The sequence below is a fragment of the Tachyglossus aculeatus genome, chromosome 6 (assembly GCF_015852505.1).
Source record: "Tachyglossus aculeatus isolate mTacAcu1 chromosome 6, mTacAcu1.pri, whole genome shotgun sequence".
NCBI lineage: Eukaryota > Metazoa > Chordata > Mammalia > Monotremata > Tachyglossidae > Tachyglossus > Tachyglossus aculeatus.
In genome coordinates this window covers 37,208,654-37,223,140 of record NC_052071.1, presented here as the reverse complement: position 1 = coordinate 37,223,140, position 14,487 = coordinate 37,208,654, and positions in this window count along the sequence as shown.

Genomic DNA, 14,487 nt, shown 5'->3' with positions numbered 1-14,487 from the left:
GATACAAGGTAATGAGGTTGTCCCACGTGGGACACACAGTATTCATCCCCATATTATAATAATAATGATGGCATTTATTAAGCGCTTACTATGTGCAAAGCACTGTTCTAAGCTCTGGGGAGGTTACAAAGTGATCCGGCTGCTCTGCACACAGTAAGCGCTCAATAAATACGACTGAATGAATGAACAAGGAGGCCGCATTCCCGGGGGACTCTTTTTCCTCGCGCTCCTTACTCGGTCTTGTGTGAGGTGAGAAAAAGGTGAAGCGGTTGGCGGAGCCACATCGTCCTGGGAGCCGGAACTACTTCTTTCCTCACGTCGTCCCCCGCCTTGGGCCGTCTAGTGATAAACGCTCAAAAAATACCATTGAATAAATTAATAACCAGCCCTTTCCCCATTAGTGGTATATATGTTTGTACATATTTATTACTCTATTTATTTTACTTGTACATATCTATTTATTTTATTTTGTTAGTATGTTTGGTTTTGTTCTCTGTCTCCCCCTTCTAGACTGTGAGCCCGCTGTTGGGTAGGGACCGTCTCTATCTGTTGCCAACTTGGACTTCCCAAGCGCTTAGTACAGTGCTCTGCACACAGTAAGCGCTCAATAAATACGATTGATTGATTGACTGATAGTGGTATTAATAATGATGATGATGGTATTTGCTAAGCGCTTACTATGAGCCAAGCACTGATCTAGACTGTGAGCCCGCTGTAGGGTAAGGACCGTCTCTAGATGTTGCCAACTTGTACTTCCCAAGCGCTTAGTACAGTGCTCTGCACACAGTAAGCGCTCAATAAATACGATTGATTGGTAGTGTTATTAATAATAATGATGATGGTATTTGTTAAGCGCTTAATATGAGCCAAGCACTGATCTAGACTGTGAGCCCGCTATAGGGTAGGGACCGTCTCTAGATGTTGCCAACTTGTACTTCCCAAGCGCTCAGTAACAATAATAATAATAATAATAATGGTATTTGTTAAGCACTTACTATGTGCAAAGCACTGTTCTAAGCACTGGGGTAGATACAAGGTAATCAGGTTGTCCCACACGGGACACACAGTCTTCACCCCCATTTTATAATAATAATGATGGCATTTATTAAGCACTTACTATGTTCAAAGCACTGTTCTAAGCGCTGGGGAGGTTACAAAGTGATCCAGTTGTCCCACACGGGGGCGCACAGTCTTCATCCCCATTTTACAGATGAGGGAACTGAGGCCCAGAGAAGTTAAGTGACTTGTCCAAAGTCGCACAGCTGACAAGTGGCAGAGCTGGGATTTGAACCCATGACCTCTGACTCCAAAGCCCGAGCTCTTTCCACTGAGCCACGCTGCTCTGCACACGGTAGGTGCTCAATAAATACCATTGAATGAATGAGTGAATGTAGAGACGGTCCCTACCCAACAGCGGGCTCACAGTCTAGAAGGGGGAGACAGACACAAAACAAAACATGTAGACAGGTGTCAAAACCATCAAATAGGATTAAAGCTACATTCATTCATTTAATCGTATTGATTGAGCGCTGACTGTGCGGAGAGCACTGGACTAAGCACTTGGGAAGTCCAAGTTGGCAACATCTAGAGACGGTCCCTACCCAACAGCGGGCTCACAGTCTAGAAGGGGGAGACAGACCCAAAATAAAACATGGAGACAGGTGTCAAAACCGTCAAAATAAATAGAATTAAAGCTACATTCATTCATTTAATCGTATTGATTGAGCGCTGACTGTGTGCAGAGCATTGGACTAAGCGCTTGGGAAGTACAAGTTGGCAACATCTAGAGACGGTCCCTACCCAACAACAGGATTACAGTCTAGAAGGGGGAGACAGACCCAAAATAAAACATGGAGACAGGTGTCAAAACCGTCAAAATAAATAGAATTAAAGCTACATTCATTCATTTAATCGTATTGATTGAGCACTGACTGTGTGCAGAGCATTGGACTAAGCGCTTGGGAAGTACAAGTTGGCAACATCTAGAGATGGTCCCTACCCATCAGCGGGCTCACAGTCTAGAAGGGGGAGACAAACCATAAAACAAAACATGGAGACAGGTGTCAATACCATCAGAATAAATATAATTATAGCTATGTACACATCATTAATAAAATAGAGTAGCATCCTATGTGCGAAGCACTGTTCTAAGCGCTGGGGGGATACAAAGTGATCTGGTTGTCCCATGTGGGGCTCACAGTCTTCATCCCCATTTGACAGGTGAGGTAACTGAGGCACAGAGAAGTGAAGTGGCTTGCCCAAAGTCACACAGCTGACAAGCGGCGGAGTAGGGATTAGAACCCATGACCTCTGACTCCCAAGCCTGGGCTCTTTCCACTGAGCCATGCTGCTTCTCTATGCGACAGGATGCGACTGGCCCCTTTCCTAAAGGAGGAGTACAAAGTGATTTAGGAATCATTGAGCCTTTTGAACAGCTGAAATTAGACATTCCTGATGTCACTGCCTCTCCCTACATCAAAACGTCCTTCCCCCGCCTCCATCCCAGACACCAGGATACAGGTATTCCTGGGAGTGATGTGTGGCACTGGTAGGGAAAATTTTAGGGAGGTATTCATCCTAGAGACACCGCGTATAGATATCAATGTGTAACCTGATAATGAGCCAGAAGGCCAATGAATAATCCAGGGCTGGCATTTGAAATAATCCAGCTGTGGCATCTGTTAGGTGCTTACTATGTGCCAGGCAGACACTGTACTAAGCGCTGGGGTGCTAACAAGCAAATTGGGTTGGACACAGTCCCTGTCCCACCTGGGGCTGTGTCTCAATCCCCCTCTATAGATGAGGTAACTGAGGCACAGAGAAGTGAAGTGACTTGCCTAAGGTCACACAGCAGACAAGTGGCAGAGCCGGATTAGAACCCAGGTCCTTCTGACTCCCAGGGCTGTCCTCTATTCACTAAGCCATGCCGCTTCTAAACTGTGAGCCCACTGTTGGGTAGGGACTGTCTCTATATGTTGTCAACTTGTACTTCCCGAGCGCTTAGTCCAGTGCTCTGCACACAGTAAGCGCTCAATAAATACTATTGATTGATTGATTTCTCAATCAACTTGCCCTCCACCATCCCACCTTCCCAATAGAGTAGATTGAATTCCCACCTGTCTTTCAGGCCTAAGTGTATTGGCTCCTCAGCATTTAAACCGACTCCAACCATTGAGCCTTTTGAACAACTGAAATTAGACATTCTTGATGTCACTGCCTCTCAAAACGTCCTTCCCCTGCCTCCACTCCAGACACCAGGATAAAGGAATTCCTGGGAGTGATGTGGCACACTGGTAGGGCAAATTTTAGGGAGGTGTTCATGTTAGAGACACTACGTAGATACCAAAGTGTAACCTGATAATGAGCCGGAAGGCCAATGAATAATCCAGGGCCGGGAAGAAAAAAAAAAATGTCTTTTCCCTTCTGTGGTCTCTAAACTGTTCTCCACCTGCCCATAGGGCTGGCAAAATGAAAAAAGGTTTATGGTCAGCAAGGGGGATTTTGGTGAGATAAATACCGGAATTGATTCTGAGAAAGAGTGTGGCTAGACTGTGAGCCCGTTATTGGGTAGGGACTGTCTCTATCTGTTGCCCAATTGTACTTTCCAAGCGCTTAGTACATGCTCTGCACACAGTAAATACGACTGAATGAATGAATGAATTCATGATGGAAAACTATCATACCCGTGAAACATTCACAGCGTTTTAGAATGAAATTGCCAGCAATCTCTTCTCTCCCCTCCTGGGTGCATGGAACAAGTCTGAACTCATGAGAGAAATACTATAATAATAATAATAATAATAATTGGCATTTGTTAAGCGCTTACTGTGTGCAAAGCACTGTTCTAAGCGCTGGGGAACAAGTCTGAACTCATGAGAGAAATACTATAATAATAATAATAATAATTGGCATTTGTTAAGCGCTTACTATGTGCAAAGCACTGTTCTGAGCGCTGGGGAGGATACAGGGTGATCAGGTTGTCCCATGTGGGGCTCACAGTCTTAATCTCCATTTTACAGATGAGGTAACTGAGGCCCAGAAAAGTTAAGTGACTTGCCCAAGATCACACAGCAGACATGTGGTGGAGTCGGGATTCGAACCCATGACCTCTGACTCCAAAGCCCGTGCTCTTTCCACTGAGCCATGCCGCTACTCCATCCCCTATGTCAATCTGCTGGATTTCAGTTGGAACACGAGGAGCCCAGGACCATCCTGCCACAGGCCCGGGTCAAACCGAGCCCTGCCAGTGCTGAAATCAATTCCTGAGGCAGGTCTAGATTGGAACCGACCCAATTCCCATAAATCCATCAGGTGGGGGATGCCTTGGACTTGGCCCAATTCAGCTCTGCCCGTCCAGATCAGGAACAGAACTAGTTTCTGGGAGTGGGGAATTAGTAAACACTGCTGCTACTTTGTTTCTAAATCCTGCCATTTTTCTCCATCCAAAAGGCCGCCCCCACGACCCAATGCTAGACCACCACGTCAGCTGGCTAAACTACAACTGATTTATCACTTCACTGGTCTCTGTCTCCAGGTTTCTCCCCTCTCCAGTCTACAGTTCACTCCACAGCCCAGATCAATTTTCTGAAGAAACAAAAAATTCAGCGTCCATCTCCCCACTCCTCAGAAATCTCCAGTGATTGACCATCCACCTCCGCAACAAACAGGAACCCCCACCTTCAGCTTTATGAGAAGCAGCGGGGCTCAGTGGAAGAGAGCCCGGGCTTTGGAGTCGGAGGTCGTGGGTTCAAATCCCAGCTCCGCCACTTGTCAGCTGGGTGACTTTGGACAAGTCACTTCATCATCATCATCATCATCAATCGTATTTATTGAGCGCTTACTATGTGCAGAGCACTGTACTAAGCGCTTGGGAAGTACAAATTGGCAACATATAGAGACAGTCCCTACCCAACAGTGGGCTCACTTCATCATCATCATCATCAATCGTATTTATTGAGCGCTTACTATGTGCAGAGCACTGTACTAAGCGCTTGGGAAGTACAAATTGGCAACAGATAGAGACAGTCCCTACCCAACAGTGGGCTCACAGTCTAAAAGGGGGAGACGGAGAACGAAACCAAACATACTACCAAAATAAAATAGAATAGATATGTACAAATAAAATAAATAAATAAATAAATAAATAGAGTAAAAAATATGTACAAACATATATACAGGTGCTGTGGGGAAGGGTGCTGTCACTTCTCTGGGCCTCAGTTCCCTCACCTGTAAAATGGGGATGAAGACTGTGAGCCCCCCGTGGGACAATCTGATCACCTTGTATCTCCCCCAGCGCTTAGAACAGTGCTTTGCACATAGTAAGCGCTTAATAAATGCCATTATTATTATTATTATTATTATTATGGCACTCAATCAGCTCTCCCGCTCCTACCTTACCTTGCTGATCGACTTCAACGCAACTCACACGCTCCATTGCTGTAACACCAACCTACTCTCTGTACCTCAATCTCATCTATCCTGCCACTAACCCCTTGCTCACAGCCTCCTTTGGGCCTGGAACTCCCTCCTCCTTCATATCCGACAGCCCGCCATCCTGCCCCACTTTCCAAACCCTCCTAAAATCACACCTCCTCCAAGAGGTCTTCCCAGACCAAGCCCTCATTCATTCATTCATTCAATCGTATTTATTGAGCGCTTACTGTGTGCAGAGCACTGTACTAAGCACTTGGGAAGTACAAGTTGGCAACATATAGAGACGGCCCCTACCCAACAGCGGGCTCTCATTTCCCCTACCTGCCCTCCCATTTATGTCAACTACGTACTTGGCCGTGTATCCCTTGAGCACTTCGATACTCACCCTAACCCAACAGCACTATTGTAAATATCATTCTCTACTATTCCCTCTATCCATGATGTATTTTAATGTCTGTCTCCGTCGGTAGACTGTAAGCTCCTTATGAGCCAGGATCACACCTACCAACTCTGCTGTATTGTAATTTCCCAAATGCATAATAATAATAATTATGGTACTTGTTAAGCGCTTACCACGTGCCAACCACTGTTCTAAGCACTGGGGTAAATACAGGTCAATCAGGTTGGACGCAGATTGGGCTCACACTCATATCCCACTCATATCAGAGAAGCAGTGGAAAGAGCCTGGGCTTTGGAGTCAGAAGTCACGGGTTCAAATCCCGGCTCTGCCAATTGTCAGCTGTGTGACTTTGGGCAAGTCACTTGACTTCTCTGGGCCTCAGTGACCTCATCTGTAAAATGGGGATGAAGACTGTGAGCCCCCTCTGGGACAACCTGATCACCTTGTAACCTCCCCAGCGCTTAGAACAATGCTTTGCACATAGTAAGTGCTTAATAGCAGCGTGGCTCAGGGGAAAGAGCACCGGCTTTCGAGTCAGAGGTCATGAGTTCAAGGCCCGGCTCCGCCACATGTCTGCTGTGGGGCCTTGGGCAAGTCACTTCACTTCTCTGAGCCTCAGTTACCCCATCTGTAAAATGGGGATTAAGACTGTGAACCCCACATGGGACAACTTGATCACCTTGTATCCCCCCTCAGCGCTTAGAACAGTGCCCTGCACATAGTAAGCACTTAAAAAATGCCATTATTATTATCATTATCCCATTTTACAGATGAGGCTACTGAGGCACAAAGAAGTCAACTAACTTACCCAAGATCAAACAGCAGATATGCAGTACAGTGTTCTGCACACAGTAAACACTCAATCGATAGCATTGATTGATTGATTTTATCGACACAGTTCTCTCCTGGTTCTCTTCTAACCTCTAATGCTTCAGCTTCTTTTGCCAGCGCTTCCATTGCCTCCTATCCCTTTCCTGTGGATGTCACTTCAAGGCTCTGTTTTGGATCTACTTTTTTCACTTTACACTCACTCTCTGAGGCCCCTCATCTGGTCCCATGGCTCCAATTACCACCTATTTCGACGCTGTCGACCACCTCCTTCTCCTGGAAACACTATCCAACCCTGGTTTCACTGACACTGTCCGCTCTTGGTTCTCATCTCTCGGGCCACTTATTTTCAGCCTCCTTCGCAGGTTCCTCCTCTGCCTCCAACCTCCTAACTGTGGGGATCCCTCGTGTTTCCTTTCTATTCTTCCCTTCTATTCTCCATCTACTCCCACCCCCTTGGAAAACCCATTCGCTCCCATGACTTCAGTTACCACCTCTATGCAGATGATACCCAAATCTACATCTCCAGCCCTCATCTCTCCCCCTCTCTGCAGTCTTGCCCTCAAGACATCTCGAGCTTAACATGTCCAGAGCAGAACTCCTTATCTCCCCACCCAAACCCTGCCCCCCATCACTGTACATTGCACCACTATCAATCAATCAATCATATTTATTGAGCGCTTACTGTGTGCAGAGCACTGTACTAAGTGTTTGGGAAGTACAAGTTGGCAACATATAGAGACAGTCCCTACCCAACAGTGGGCTCACAGTCTAGAAGGGGGAGATAGAGAACAAAATAAAATAAATAGAATAGATATGTACAAGTAAAATAAATAAATAAATAGAGTAATAAATATGTACAAACATATATACATATATACAGGCGCTGTGGGGAAGGGAAGTGTCTCACAAACCCATAACCTTGGCGTTATCCTTGACTTCTCTCTCTCATTCAACCCACATATTCAATCCATCACTAAATCCTGTCAGTTCCACCTTCACAGTATCGCCAAAATCTGCCCTTTTCTCTCCATCCAAACTGCTACCATGTTAATATAATCACTCATCTTATCCTGCCTGGTTTACTGCATCAGTCTCCTTGCTGATCTCCCAACCTCCTGTCTCTCCCCGCTCAAGCCCAAACTTCACTCTGCTGCTCAGATCATTATTCTACAGCAGAGCGCTGTACTAGAGAAGCAGCGCGGCTCGGTGGAAAGAGGCCGGGCTTTGGAGTCGGAGGTCATGGGTTCGAAGCCCGACTCCGCCAAGTGTCAGCTGTGTGACTTTGGGCAAGTCACTTCACTTCTCTGGGCCTCAGTTCCCTCATCTGGAAAATGGGGATGAAGACTGTGAGCACCCCCCGTGGGACAACCTGATCACCTTGTAACCTCCCCAGCGCTTAGAACGGTGCTTACTCTATTTATTGATTTATTCCCCCTTTTAGACTGTGAGCCCACTGTTGGGTAGGGACTGTCTCTATATGTTGCCAATTTGTACTTCCCAAGCGCTTAGTACAGTCTGCACATAGTAAGCACTCAATAAATACGATTGATGATGATGATGATTCTACAAAAATGTTCAGGCCCTGTTTCCCTACTCCTCAAGAACCTCCAAGGGTTATCTATCCACCTCCGCATCAAACAAAAACTCCTCACCATTGGCTTTAAAACACTCAAATCACCTTACCCCCTCCTGCCTCACTTTGCTACTCTCCTAGTATAATCCAGCCTGCAGACTTTGGCCCTCTAATGCTAACTTTCCCACTTCGCCTTAATCACCATCAATCGTATTTATTGAGCACTTTACTATGTGTAGAGCACTGTACCAAGCGCTTGGGAAGTACAAATTGGCAACATATAGAGACGGTCCCTACCCAACAGTGGGCTCACAGTCTAAAAGGGGAGACAGAGAACAAAACCAAACATACTAACAAAATAAAATCTCTCAAAAATAAAATAAAATCTCTTAAAATCTCTTAAAATCAAATTAATCTCGACTATCTCACCACCGACCCCTCTCCCACATCCTGCTTCTGGCCTGAAACGCCCTCCCTCCTCAAGTCTGACAGACAATCACTCTCTCCCACTTCAAAGCCTTATTGAAGACACATCTCCTCCAAGAAGCCTTCCCTGACTAACCCCCCCCTTTCTTCTTTTTCCACTCCCCCTGACTGACTCCCTTTGTCATTCCCCCTCCCGGCCCCACAGCACTGCAGCGTGGCTCAGTGGAAAGAGCCAGGGCTTGGGAGTCAGAGGTCATGGGTTTGAATCCTGGCGCCGCCACTTATCAGCTGTGTGACCTTGGGCAAGCCACTTAACTTTCTGGGGCCTCAGTTACCTCATCTGTAAAATGGGGATTAAGACTGTGAGCCCCAAGTGAGACAACCTGATCACCTTGTATCCCCCCTAGAACTTAGAACAGTGCTTTGCACATAGTAAGCGCTTAACAAATACCACCATTATTGTTATTATTAATTTTTTATATTAATGTCTGTCTCCCCTGCTCTAGGCTGTAAGCTCACTGTGGGTAGGGAACGTGTCTGTTTATTGTTGCACTGTACTCTCCCAAGCACTTAGTACAGTGCTCTACACACAGCAAGTGCTCAATAAATATGACTGAATGAATTAATAACTTCCTAATTTACACCCCCTACCTTACCTTGCTGATCTTCTATTATAACCCAACCTGCATGTTTTATTCTTCTAATGCCACCCTACTCACTGTACCTCAATCTCTTCCATTTTACCACCAACCTCTTGCCCACATCCTCCTTCTGGCCTGGGACTTCCTAGCTGATAGACTGCTAGTCTCCCCACGTTCAACAGACACATTCCCTACCCATTCGTATGGTGCTCTTCACATACTATAAAATAATAATAATAATAATAATAATAATAATAATGGCATTTGTTAAGTGCTTACTCTGTGCCAAGCACCGTTCTAAGCACTGGGGGAGATACAAGGTAATCAGTTGTCCCACACTGGGCTCATAGTAGTAGGCATTCAATAAATACTGTTGATTGACGGTAAAGCTTTCAGATTTTTAAAAGCAGCATTTGTTGTTCAACAGAATCTGAACCTAGACCCAGGCTCTCAGTGTTCTGGCCCTTGTTAATAATAATAATGATAATGATGGCACTTATTAAGCGCTTACTATGCGCAAATCACTGTTCTAAGCACTGGGGAGGTTACAAGGTGATCAGGTTGTCCCAAAGGGGGCTCACAGGATTAATCCCCATTTTACAGATGAGGTAACTGGGGCACAGAGAATCAATCAATCAGTCAATCGTATTTATTGAGCGCTTACTGTGTGCAGAGCACTGGACTAAGCGCTTGGGAAGTACAAGCTGGCAACATATAGAGACAGTCCCTACCCAGCAGTGGGCTCACAGTCTAGAAGGGGGAGACAGAGAACAAAACCAAACATACTAACAAAATAAAATAAATAGAATAGATAGGTACAAGTAAAATAAATAAATAAATAGAGAAGTTAAGTGACTTGCCCAAAGTCACACAGCTGACAATTGGTGGAGCCGGGATTTGAACCCATGACCTCTGACTCCGAAGCTCATGCTCCTTTGCACTGAGCCACGCTGCTTCTCTGTTCTTAACAAAGGTATTTGTTAAGTGCTTACTATGTGTCTCTATATGTTGCCAACTTGTACTTTCCCAAGCACTTAGTACAGTGCTCTGCACACAGTAAGTGCTCAATAAATACGATTGAATGAATGAATGTCAAGCACTGTACTAAGGACTGTGGTGGATACAAGGTAATCAGGTTGGACACAGTCCCTGGCCCACATGGGGCTCACGGTCTTCATCCCCATTTTACAGATGAGGGAACTGAGGCACAGAGAAGTTAAGTGACGTGCCCAAGGCCACACAGCAGACAAGTGGCAGTGGCGGGATTAGAACCCAAGTCCTTCTGACTCCCAGGACCGTGCTGCTTTCCATGTCTGTGCCCTTCAGATGCCTAATACAGCCTCTGCTTCTCACATCCATTCCCTTTTGGATGGCTAACAAGGATGGCCGATGGCAGCCCTTCTACAAGATAAAGGAGATGGCTTTGAAGTCACCCGCATGACAGTGGGCCTGAAGTGATGCTGTACTGGTCGCCATTTAACGAGTGACAGCGTGGCTCAGTGGAAAGAGCCCGGACTTTGGAGTCCAGAGGTCATGGGTTCAACTCCCGCCACCGCCACTTGTCGGCTGTGTGACTTTGGCCAAGTCGCTTCACTTCGCTGCGCCTCAGTTACCTCACCTGTGAAACGGGGATTAAGACTGTGGGGCAACCTGATTTTGAGAAGCAGCGTGGCTCGGTGGAAAGAGCCCGGGCTTTGGAGTCAGAGGTCATGGGTTCGAATCCCCACTCCGCCGCATGTCGGCTGTGTGATCTTGGGCAAGTCACTTCACTTCTCTGGGCCTCAGTCACCTCATCTGTAAAATGGGGATTAAGACTGTGAGCCCCACGTGGGACAACCTGATCACCCTGTATCCTCCCCAATCAATCAATCAATCAATCGTATTTATTGAGCGCTTACTATGTGCAGAGCACTGTACTAAGCGCTTGGGAAGTACAAATTGGCAACACATAGAGACAGTCCCTACCCAACAGTGGGCTCACAGTCTAAAAGGGGGAGACAGAGAACAGAACCAAACATACCAACAAAATAAAATAAATAGGATAGAAATGTACAAGTAAAATAAATAAATAAATAAATAAATACAGTAATAAGCGCTTAGAACAGTGCTTTGCACATAGTAAGCGCTTAACAAATGCCAATTAAAAAAAAATGCTGATTTCAGGTGATACTAGAGTGCTTCTCGGGAGGGAATCCCTTAACTCCCCCCTTGTTGGAAGTCTTTCTTTGTGTTTCCCTCCCAGCTCTGTATGTACGAATTCTGACACCACGTCTGAGACACGGAACTTGGCAGCTGGAGTGGGAGACTGAGTCCTGAAAACATAAAAAAAAGCAAATAAAATCATCCGATACTATATCAGACTGGACAGCCAGCCGAAAACCAGACTATCCTCTGGAAGTCCGGGAAATACGGCTTAGCCACCGTAGACCTAGCACAGATTCTTCTAGACTGTGAGCCCACTGTTGGGTAGGGACCGTCTCTATATGTTGCCAACTTGTACTTCCCAAGCGCTTAGTACAGTGCTCTGCACACAGTAAGCGCTCAATAAATATGATTGATTGATTCTATATCCCCTCATGATTCGGGAATTCCTCTCCACTTTTCTGGCTCTTTTTGCCTTGCCCAAGAAGCAGCATGGCGTGGTGGATAGAGCACGGGTCTGGGAATCAAAAGGTCACGGGTTCCAGTCCCGACTCGGGCACCTGTCTGCTGTGTGACCTTGGGCAAGTCACTTCACTTCTCTGTGCCTCAGTTACCGCATCTATAAAATGGGGATTAAGACTGTGAGCCCCAGGTGAGACAGGGGCGGTGTCTACCCCAATTTGCTTGTATTCACCCCTGCGCTTAGTACAGTTCCTGGCACATTGTAGGCACTTGATAAATACCACAGTGAAGCAGCGTGGCTCAGTGGAAAGAGCCCGGGCTTTGGAGTCGGAGGTCGTGGGTTCTAATCGCGGCTCTGCCACTTGTCAGCTGGGTGACTTTGGGCAAGTCACTTCACTAGTGTGGTTCAGTGGAAAGAGCATGGGCTTTGGAGTCAGAGGTCATGGGTTCAAATTCTGGCTCTGCCACATGTCAGCTGGGTGACTTTGGGCCTCAGTTACCTCATCTGTAAAATGGGGGTGAAGACTGTGAGCCGCACGTGGGACAACCTGATCGCCTTGTAACCTCCCCAGCGCTTAGAACAGTGCTTTGCATGTAGTAAGCACTTAAGAAATGCCATTATTATTATTATTATTATTATTATTTTTATTCTCTGTGCCTGTCACCTCATCTGTAAAATGGGGATGAAGACTGTGAGCTCACGTGGGACAGCCTGATCACCTTGTATCCCCCCCAGCTTTTAGAACAGTGCTTTGCATATAGTAAGCGCTTAAATACCATTATTATTATTATTATTCCCCTGTAACTGGCTGTGCCCCTGGGGCTATCACCAGCGACTGACATCCGTGCAGTGCTTAGCGCATAGTAAGCACTTAACAAATGTCGTTATTACTCTTATTATTAAAAGGCTTGGGTTCAGAGGAGGGAGCTGATCCCCTGCTCTAGAAATCCCTGGAGTTTCCTCCTCTGTAAGCACACTTTGGACAGGGAACGTGTCTGCTAACTCTGTTGCAATGGACGCCCTCAGGGGCTTAGTCGCTTAGAGAAGCAGCATGGCTCAGTGGAAAGAGCCCGGGCTTCGGAGTCAGAGGTCATGGGTTCGAATCCCGGCTCCACCACAAGTCTGCTGTGTGACCTTGGGCAAATCACTTAACTTCTCTGAACCTCAGTTACCTCTTCTGCAAAAATGGGGATTACGACTGTGAGCCCCACATGGGACAACTTGATCACACTGTATCCCCCCAGCGCTTAGAACAGTGCTTTGCACATAATAAGCGCTTAACAAATGCCATTATTATTATTATTATTATTAGTCCAGTGTTCTGCACATAGTAATCGCTCCTTAAATACCACAGAGGGACTGATTCTGATTGGGGCTGGCCAGCTGGGCCATCACACCCCCTCAGGCTGACAGGCCTTGGGCGTCTCGTCGTTCGCCACCTTTTTTCAAAATGGAGGCCGTCCTTCTTCTTCAGGTGTCACGCGCTCCCTCAGTTTAGGAAGGCGGGAAACTACAATTCCCATGAAGCACCGCGACAACGTGCCCGCACGTGCCGGGTGACGGCGAACGAACGACTCCACCGCTCCCTCTTCATTCATTCACTCATTCACTCATTCATTCATTCACTCATTCACTCATTCATTCAATTGTATTTATTAAATAATAATAATAATGAGGATGGCAGTTATTAAGCGCTTACTATGTGTAAAGCACTGTTCTAAGCGCTGGGGAGATCACAAGGTGATCAGGTTGTCCCACGGGGGGCTCACAGTAGAAGTAGCTTGGCTCAGTGGAAAGGGCCCGGGCTTTGGAGTCACAGGTCGTGGGTTCAAATCCCGGCTCCGCCAACTGTCAGCTGTGTGACTTTGGACAAGTCACTTCACTTCTCCGGGCCTCAGTTACCTCATCTGGAAAATGAGGATTAAAACTGTGAGCCCCCTGCGGGACAATCTGATCACCTTGTAATCTCCCCAGCACTTAGAACAGTGCTTTGCACATAGTAAGCGCTTAACAAATATCATTATTATTATTATTATTAATACCCATTTTTACAGATGAGGGAACTGAGGCCCAGAGAAGTAATGTGACTTGCCCAAGGTCACACAGCTGACAGCGCTGGGGAGATTACAAGGTGATCAGGTTGTCCCACGGGGGGGCTCACAGTCTGAATCCCCATTTTTACAGATGAGGGAATTGAGGCCCAGAGAAGTGAAGTGACTTTTCCAAAGTCACACAGCTGACAAGTGGCGGAGGCGGAATTTGAACCCATGACCTCTGACTCCAAAGCCTGGGCTCTTTCCACTGAGCCACGCTGCTTTGAGCACTGACTGTGTACTAAGCACTTGGGAAGTCCAAGTTGGCAACATCTTCATTCATTCATTCAATTGTATTTATTGAGCGCTTACTGTACGGTCCCTACCCAACAGTGGGCTCACACTCTAGAAGGGGGAGACAGACATCAAAACAAAACATATTAACCAAATAAAATAAATAGAATAGATATATACAAGTATATAAATAGAGTAATAAATCCGTACAAACATATATACATATATACAGGTGCTGTGGGGAGGGGGAG